Consider the following 9362-nt stretch of genomic DNA (forward strand, 5'->3'; position numbering starts at 1 on the left):
AGCAGCCAGGTGTTCTTGACAAGTGCACATCTGGGATGAAGAGCCACTGGCTATTTAAAGCAGGGCAGTGATGAGGTTGAAGTCCAGCCTTGGGTGCAACACACACAGCCTTCCCTGGCTCAGCCTGGCCCCTCCCTGCCTCCCCACCCTCGCCGCCACCCTCTAGGAACCCCAAACTGCTGGCAGGTCCCAGTATCTCCCACTTGGCATCACACCTCTGGCTTTGGCGGGGATGAAAGGGCCTTGCCACTTCAGTCCATCACTTGACTGATCTTCCAGGTTCTGGGCATCTGCTCAGGAAGTCTGACTCTCCCAGGTTGGTGGCTGTCATGGCATTCAGCCTCCTGACACGTGGTGGAATGAAACTGCTCATGGGTCTGTCACTCTCCCAGGAACTTCTCCAGTGCAGGAACCATATTTTGCCCACCTGGGCACACACAGTAAATGTTTGCATCAGGTAGAGTCCAACCAGGCAACAGGAGGCCACGCAAATTGGGATAATTTACGAAGGTATGGGCCAGTACAGTGGGTACTGCAGTGCTCCGAGGCCAAGGCCTGGAGAGTGTGGAGAGTTGCCGGAGGGAGCTGTGACCTACGACTGTGGGATGTGGCCAGCTCTGCCGGGAGAAAACAGAGGGTGGAGGGACAAACATGGGCAGGGGAGCCCCCTGATACAGTCTACACAGGTCAGCCTCCCAGGGCACAGAGCAGGATGGAAAAGGGCAAGAGGGACCCCCCAGGGGCAAACTAAGATGTCCAGACTGGGGCTCAATAAATGTCAGTTGAACACAACTTCACCAATGAGATGTCTGAGCAGGGCTCCACAGGATGACTGACCACCACTCCAGGGAGAAAAGGACATTCCAAGCAAAGACATGCGAAGGCACACCAGTGGGCTCAGCATGGCTTATGCTGGGTGCAAAGGCAGCAACAGCATGGACAGGGCTAGAGAAACAATAAGTAAATGAGAGGTCTCTGTGTGGGACAAAACCCCATCTCCACGTGGACGGGACCAGGCGAGCAGAACTGTTTAACCAGCCCACAAAGGACTTCCTTCGCTTGGGTTTTCAGTTGAGGAATTGGGTTTGGAGAAGCAGAACTGTAGCCTTTCATGGAGAAAGAGAAAGATTCACACTCTTCATATGATAACTCATTCCGCAAACACTAAGAAGCCACTCGGAACTGGGCGCTAAGAGCTCGATGGCGAGCGGAGACGAGGCACCTGCCCCAGGAAGTCCCTGTCAGCCAAGTGCAGAGAATGGAAGACAGGGGCCCATTTCCTTGCTGGAGTAGATGGCCAAGTTGTGGAGTGACAGGAAACAGTGCTGTTAAACAAGGCCAGGAGCCAGCCTCCAGCAGGAAGCACTCGCTGCCCTCGGCGTGAGCTGAGGAGCTGAAGGAGCTGACCTAAGAGGCAACCGGAAGCAACTGCAAATATTTGCAGCGGTCATCTAACGGATGCTTCTGCAAAACTATTTTAATAGCTGAGGGAGGGCACAGTACCAAGAAACACTTCCACCACAGGTCAGTGCAGCAGAAAGAGAGGGAGCTACGAGGTCAGGTGGTCCTGACTTCACATCTCAGCCTGCCACTTGACAAGTCCCTTAACTCTTCTCAGCCTGGGCTGTCTCACTCATAAATCAGGCACAATGACCGCATGTCAGTGTGAAGACTACTTGGAAGAGAATGTGTAAAGTGGCCGGCACAAAATTGGTGCAAAGTAAGCCTTCAGTAAATTGGTTTCTCTTCTCTGCTCCTACTACCATGTGCTACAGACCCAGGCTGAAAGACACGTGGCTTCTACCTCCACGAGCTGCCTCCGGTGGGCAGCTAGATTGTCACGGTCACTCAGCAGTGCGCTGAGACTGGGTTGGAGCCCTGGGATGGAGGAGGAGATCTGCAAAGTCAGAAGGAAGAGGAGCACCACTTCTATTATACGAGGATGGGCAGCACTTTATGAAAACCAAAAATGAAAAGGGAAAAGCAGGGTAAACCCAATAGTGACTCCAAAGTTGTAAGATTTGTAAGGTAGGAAGGTTGCTGGTGCAATGGCTAAGACAGTGCTAGGAAGTGAGGGCCGGGGCAGAAACCAAAGCTCTGAGAAAGTAACCAGCCAAGTTGACCCAACATGCGAACCAGTGGCTGAGTCCACACTAAAGCCTCAGCCCCAATGCCCAGCCTGGGGCACTTGGGCACACACTCCCACGTCCTCCCATCTCTCTCTGTGAGCCAAATGGCCTCAATCCTCTAAAGGCCTTGACTCTGTCGGCCTATTTCTCAACCCTTCAGTAAGCTACGGCCTTTCTAAATTCTCTCTCCCCTGCTTCAGCTTTAGGGCTCAAATCATGGCAATGGGCAGATAAACAGTGGTCAAGTACAGAATTTCAAGGATTTCAATGTGGCTTCATCCCTATAATTCTGCACTGTAATTTATGAACTATTGGTTCACTATAACTCCCAGACGCTCTGTCTTCTTTACACACAACAGGGCCCACCTAGTCGTACCCCAGGGTTCTCACCCTTGGCGCTGTCAACACTTGGGGCCAGATGATCCTTTGTTGGGGGGTGGTCCCATGACTACAGCAGGACCAGCAGCGTTCCTGGCTCTGCCTCCTAGCCGTGGCAACCAGCAACGTCTCCAGACATTGCCAAGGCTGAGAACCTCTGCCTTATCTCTTGCACAGCTTTTACCCCCTGCTAAACGTGAAGAGTAAAAAATTCAACTTTAGTCCATCAGTAAATGTGTACATTTTACAACCTTCTTGGTGAAGAGGGCGGGGAAACAGGTGGAAGAAAGTGGAGAAACTTTGTCAATGAGAAGCAACCAGCAGCCTGGGCACTGAGAACGCTGCAGCCAATTTATGGTGACAACGCTGTCACTTTCCATCGCACGCTCTCTTCCTCTTTCTTTTCTCCTCTTACTCCTTTTCTTTCTGTCCCCTGCCTAGGCCTCAGTACTTCTGATTGCTTTCAAGGACATCATTTAAACCCAATGAACTGGAGCCCAGGCGGGAGTTGTGTAAATCTCTCTTACCTCTTCTGTCCATCCGACAGACACTTGCCCCAGCGTGAAGCAATCCCCCCCCTCTGGAACTCTGTAGTGGTGCCTCAGATGCCACCTTGAAACTATCCTCTGTATTGTCGGCACAGGACAGGCCTCACAAAGGAAGAAAGAAAACACTGGGCCCAACTCTACCACTTACTTAGTCTTCTATCTTTAAAACAGGGACACCGGCCCTACCTACCACTCAGAGCTATCTCTGGGGCCTGGAGTCACAGCAGTTCAGCTGGAAGAAACTTCAACAATGGTGAAGGCACTCTGCAAAGCAGCAGTGCTCTGCAGAGGCAGAGGTCTGCCAGTGGCGGTGTTCAGAAATCACCTGATCCCACTGAGGAAGCACCTCCTCGGGAGAAGGAAGAGAAAGCAGCACGGTGGGCTCCGAAGCTCTCGGACCCAGTGGGGAATGCAGGGCTCAGACATGAGGTTTCACACCATCCCGCCTCCCTCTCACTCACCACCACTGCACACCTAAACCACGCAGTCACCGTGCCTCAGGAAGTCACACCCCTCAGGGCAGCTGAGATTCTCCCAACTCTTCACGAGCAACACGCTTCCTGCCCCTGCAGGCTGGATAGGTATAGCCCCATCCAAAAGTATTTTTCAGAAAGCTCATCAGATTTTTTTTTTTTTTTTTTTTTTGAGACAGAGTCTCACTTTGTTGCCCAGGCTAGAGTGAGTGCCGTGGCGTCAGCCTAGCTCACAGCAACCTCAAACTCCTGGGCTCAAGCGATCCTCCTGCCTCAGCCTCCCGAGTAGCTGGGACTACAGGCATGAGCTACTATGCACGGCTAATTTTTCTATATATATTTTTAGTTGTCCATATAATTTCTTTCTATTTTTAGTAGAGACGGGGTCTCGCTCTTGCTCAGGCTGGTCTCGAACTCCTGACCTTGAGCGATCCACCCGCCTCGGCCTCCCAGAGTGCTAGGATTACAGGCGTGAGCCACCGCACCCGGCCTCATCAGATTTTTAAACTCTGTGGTTAAAGAAAGCATTCGATGCGGCTGTCAGATGCCATGAAAAGAGCCAGACTGGGTATCAGAAAACCCGAGTTCTTGTTGCAAATCTGTTACTTTCGTGTGAGAAATTCAGGGAGCTCCTCCGTCCCCAAGTCTACGTGGTCATGGCGAAGGGTCCAAACCTCAAGGGTGGGAATTCACTTCAGCTTTGTTTTGAAATAAACTGTTCTCAAGCCACAGGTGGGTTAACCCCGACAAAGCCTTGCCTTTGAAGAAAGGCACCCTATGCCTTCCTGGCCCTCCTAACTCAAAAGGAAAACTCAAAGTACACACCAGACTAACAGTAATTACTTAGGAGCACAAAGTTCTTCTTCCCTTTAAAACCTCGCCACAAGCTTGAACAGGAGTAATTTATTAACTTAACACTTACTGCATACCTAGGATGTGCCAGATGTTGGGACCACAAAATTAAAAGAAATAACACAACCACATTCCTAAACTGGAAGAAGGGAAGGAGACAACTGGAGCCCAGGCCGTGGGGACAGGGGAGGGGAGATGAGAGAGGCAGGGCCAGAAGCCAGCGGTGGTAGGGAGTGCTCCTGCCATGTGGCCATTCAGAATGCCACAGCTCAGGGCCACCCTGGTGAATGGCTGGCGAAAACACACTTCAAACACAGCTTTGGTTTTATCGTCAGAATTTAAACAATGATTCCTTTTTATTTCTTTTATCCCTAACATTATTTTGAAAATGCCAAACCTTAAAAAAGTTGAAAGAATACCCATCATTGAGATTCATCAATTGGTAATTTTTTGGCAGACATCAAGATTCTTCACCCCTTAGTACTTCAGCATCAGACTTTTTGAAAACACATACATGATCTTATAAAGGGAATGGGTAAGACAAAAATTAATTTTTATAGCTAACAAGACAGTAAAAATATATATACATGGACTCCCAGCAAGCGATTACCTAACGAAAAGCAACGGAATGAAGTACAAAGGGAAGCCTTTGGGCCAAGAGATTTGCAGCAAACGCTGCTCAAAATACACAGAGAACTATATAGTAATAACTATTCTCAATTATGGGGACCCAACCTGGAGAAACGAAATCCACAGATAACCCTAAAACCTCATTCCAAGCAAGGGTTTCATTCTGGTTTATCAGCACCAGTAAGTTGATGCAACGGGCTGACACGGTGTCAGTGAGACACAAGGACAAATGAGAGCTCCACTCCGGCCTGTGTGTGCTTGCCTCCTTGCAGTCATCAGCTGTGGCCAGCCAGGAAGGGCACTGGGTCGGCCTGTGGGGATGGGGCAGCTGCCCACTCCCTGCCCGGGAAATCCACTGGAGACCAGGTACAGCAACCCTGAGAAGGCCAGCACCTGGGAGAGGAGGTCTCCCTTTCCCTCCTCTTCCTGGGAGCTGGTGCAAGTCAACAGGGAGACCACAGTGGGGAGCAGGGAGGGTGGCTCTGATCACACGCTGGATCATCAGTCCTGACTGACCAAGAGCTGCCTCTATTTGGCATGTAAACATATGGCTTCAAATCAATTGCCAATCAAAGTTTCATACTATCCAAGGGTATCATAAGTATTGAAGAGTTCCTGTGAAATTCTCAAAAGAAAATGTTTAATTTTCATTTAAAAAATACCTGTGCTATGTCTTAGGAGACATCTTGTCATAATATCAAGCGAATTACAACAGGTTATCACTGTTCTCGAATCTGGCTGGGAACCAGTGGCTTGATGCTGAAAGTTGAGAAGCAAACTCATCACTGCTTTAGGCACAGGAAGCCCAAATAATTTGGAAAATTACTAATATTTGGCTAAATAACTCGGTAAGTGTCCAAAATGCCAAGGAGAACTGAATTGTGATCCATAACCATCCTCCAGGTAGGAAAGAATAAAACAAAGTCCCACAACTTTTTTTGAAAGATTGAATTACAAAGCTAGAGGAAGAAAAGAAATGCAGCTTCTGGTACAGATTTGAATTTCAATTAAGCATTTGATACCAATTTCATGCGATTTTTGTCAAGAACATGAAGGAACATGAAGAGGTCAAGAGCGGCAATGAGAGGACTGAGCAAGGACGCTGAGGAGGCCATGCACAGGGGAGGTCAGAGTAGAAGCTGCAGGGCTCCCACCTGCACGGCGGGACCTTGTCCCCAGAGGGGCCCCCCGGCTCCCTGCTGAAGGAGGGGCTCTCCTCCTCACTCTGACACAGGAAGAGGCATACCTCGGGTGAATTCTGCCTGACAATGGCTGCTGCCCTCATTAAAGCAAGGCTGGGCTTAAGAATTTCAGGAGGAGGCCAGGCGCGGTGGCTCACACCTGTAATCCTAGCACTCTGGGAGGCCGAGGCGGGTGGATTGCTCAAGGTCAGGAGTTCGAGACCAGCCTGAGCGAGACCCCGTCTCTACTAAAAATAGAAAGACATTATATGGACAACTAAAAAAATCTATATAGAAAAAATTAGCCGGGCATAGTGGCGCATGCCTGTAGTCCCAGCTACTCGGGAGGCTGAGGCAGTAGGATCGCTTAAGCCCAGGAGTCTGAGGTTGCTGTGAGCTAAGCTGACGCCACGGCACTCACTCTAGCCTGGGCAACAAAGTGAGACTCTGTCTCAACAAAAAAAAAAAAAAAAAAAAAAAAAAAAAAGAATTTCAGGAGGAAACCACCTGTTACACAGAAAGTGGGCTGCACACCTCTGCCAGCGATGGCTAGCTTCCCGAGGGCTGACGTGGCAGGATGGCCTCTGCACACACTTTGGCCAAGTCCCCATCTGTAGCCGAGGCATGCCCTCCAAGGTGGCTGGTCCTCGGGAGGCACACCTGCTGGCTGGGCCTCCTGAGCACCAAGCCCTCATGCAGTAAGCTCCAGCTCCCCAAAAGGTTGTGGTTTGCCCAAAGCCACACAGCAGCAGGGTCCCACCTGGAACCCAGGACTCCCAACCACAACCGCTGACATAGAGCTCTTTCCCCCACATTTCTTCGGCGGTGGTCGAGCAAAAGGAGTCAAACCAGGGGAGGAGCTGGACACTTCAGTATGGAAAACTGTGATGAAGTCCATGAACCCAGAGAGATGAGGCACTTTGACCTGTCAGGGGCAGCTTCTTAAGGGCACGGGAGGGAAAAAAACAAAAGCAAGTTTATACTCATAGGGAAACATAATCTGTGATTATAAATATTTCATGGGCAAAGAAAGCGGTACTGGCTGAGAGACTGGGGTGGAGAGGGTGGATAGCAAATTAGATCCCAGCTTGCAAAGTGATAGGGCAGCTGGAAAGGCAGCAGAGCTGAGGCTATTCTGGGCTGTGCTGCGAGGGCCTGCGTCACGGGCCCTGGCCACCCGGCTCTGTTGAAACCACAGCCTTCGGCGGTCAGCACAGAACACCTTGGGAGGAGGGTTTAAGCCCACGGAAGACCAGAGGAGGGGACAGCAAGGACACAGAGGAGAGTCACTTGAATGATTTTCCTGAACCTCAACAGCAGGAAGGCGGGTGAGGGGATGCGGCAGAGCAGCCGGCACCCTGCAAGCACGTGAAAGGAAGAAATGCTTTCTGCTGACTAAGGGCAGAGGAAGAAGTGTGCCCGACCCCAGAAAGCAAGTGACTGAAGAAGCCAGAGGGCAACTCAGGTCAAGCTGCTCTGGTCAGAGCAAAAGTCCAGCCCCTGAGCAGGGGGCACCAGGCTGAGAATAACAATTCCACCTTCCCTTTGCCTTGGGCCAGCGGTCTCTTCCTCCCACAGTCTTTGGGAGGCAGCACAAAAAGCAGGGAAATTAAGAGCCCGCTGAGTACCAGCTGCTGCAGCTGGAGAGAAACTCTCACCACTGGCAAAGCAGGCCTGGGTTTGGGTGTGATTCCTCCTCCTTAGCCACATCCAACCACTGCAGCAGAGCATGTCAGCCTCAGATTCTAAGCCCTTCCCGAGGGCCAGATGGAGAAGGGTATTAGCTCCTAAAGAACCCAGAGTACCATGAATCAAGCTTAGTCAGAGGAGCCCTGGGGAGCAGCACACTCCGCTGGAAGATGTAAAACCAAGAGCCTCTGTCTCCTTGCCAAGGCTTAGCGGGCAACAGACTCCGAGGTGTGCCCCCAGAATTCAGAAAAATAAGAACATCAGACTCTAGGATCACAGCTAGTATGAACTAGGTCAAGATGGGAAGGACTCATCAACCACAAAAGGTAGACCCAATATTACTGTAGAAAGACCCTGAATTGGAAGTCGTAGGATCTGGCTTTGAGACCAGCTTTACCATTTTGTTGGGTGTAAGACCCTGAGAAATCACGTTACCTCTGAAACTCAGTGTGCTCATCTAAAAAACGGGACCAATGCCTACAAAATCCAAGGACTGTAAGGAACACCAAGATCATACGTATACACGAATGTTTTCAAAATATACTGTTATTCCAATTTAAGAGATTATTTATACCCAGCTACCTACTTGACGTCCTGTGGATATCTCAAGGCCACCTCCATTCAGCTTGCCTGAAACTGCTGCTCCTTCCGCATCCTCGGGCCTCTCCCAGAGCATTCTAGCTCAGTGTTCAGCACAACCATCCAGGCACAGAAACCAAAACCCTTGGACCTATCCTTGGCCTTTCCCCACCGTATTCACCCATTGCCAAGCCTGGTCGACTGTACCACCTGATGGCACCCGCCTCCCTCCACCACCACCCTAGTCCGTGCCGTCTACTGCAAAGCCCACACTCACCCATTCTGGCAGCCCCACCCCCACCCCCGCGCCATTCTCTGCAGAGCACATGTAACCATGTCTCCCCTCCAGCAGCATCCCAGTATCCTCAGTAGGAGAAAAACCTTCTGGGGCCCATGAGGCCGTGCTCCCCTTCCGGCTTCACCTCACACCATGCTCTTTACTCCCTGCTCCAGCCACACTGGCTTTTTCTTTCAGTCTCTGGCACTTAACCCATTCCCTCTTGGCACAAGGTCTGTGTATGTGATCTTCTCTATGCCTGCAACATTTCCCCCTCTTCTCCCACTTAGCTAATGCCTGTTCACTTATTTTCACTAAGGCATACAGTACACTGAAGTGTACAGCTCAATAATCATTTAGACGTCTACACTCAAGTCATACAAATCTGGATTTAGAACATCCCCAACACCCAGGTTCCCTCTTGCCCCTTTCTAGTCAACACCCTCCCCACCCCCAGGTAACCACTACTTTGACTTCTGTCACAATACCTACGCTCAGACTGCATCTAATGTGACCCTTTCTCAAGGAAGCTACCTCTAATCCCACTAAAAATCTCTCCTTTATCATTGGTCCTTGCTACACTTGGGGTTTCACATTTGTGTGAAGAATTATTTGATTCATGTCTG

This window comes from Eulemur rufifrons, chromosome 15 (genome assembly GCF_041146395.1).
Source record: "Eulemur rufifrons isolate Redbay chromosome 15, OSU_ERuf_1, whole genome shotgun sequence".
NCBI lineage: Eukaryota > Metazoa > Chordata > Mammalia > Primates > Lemuridae > Eulemur > Eulemur rufifrons.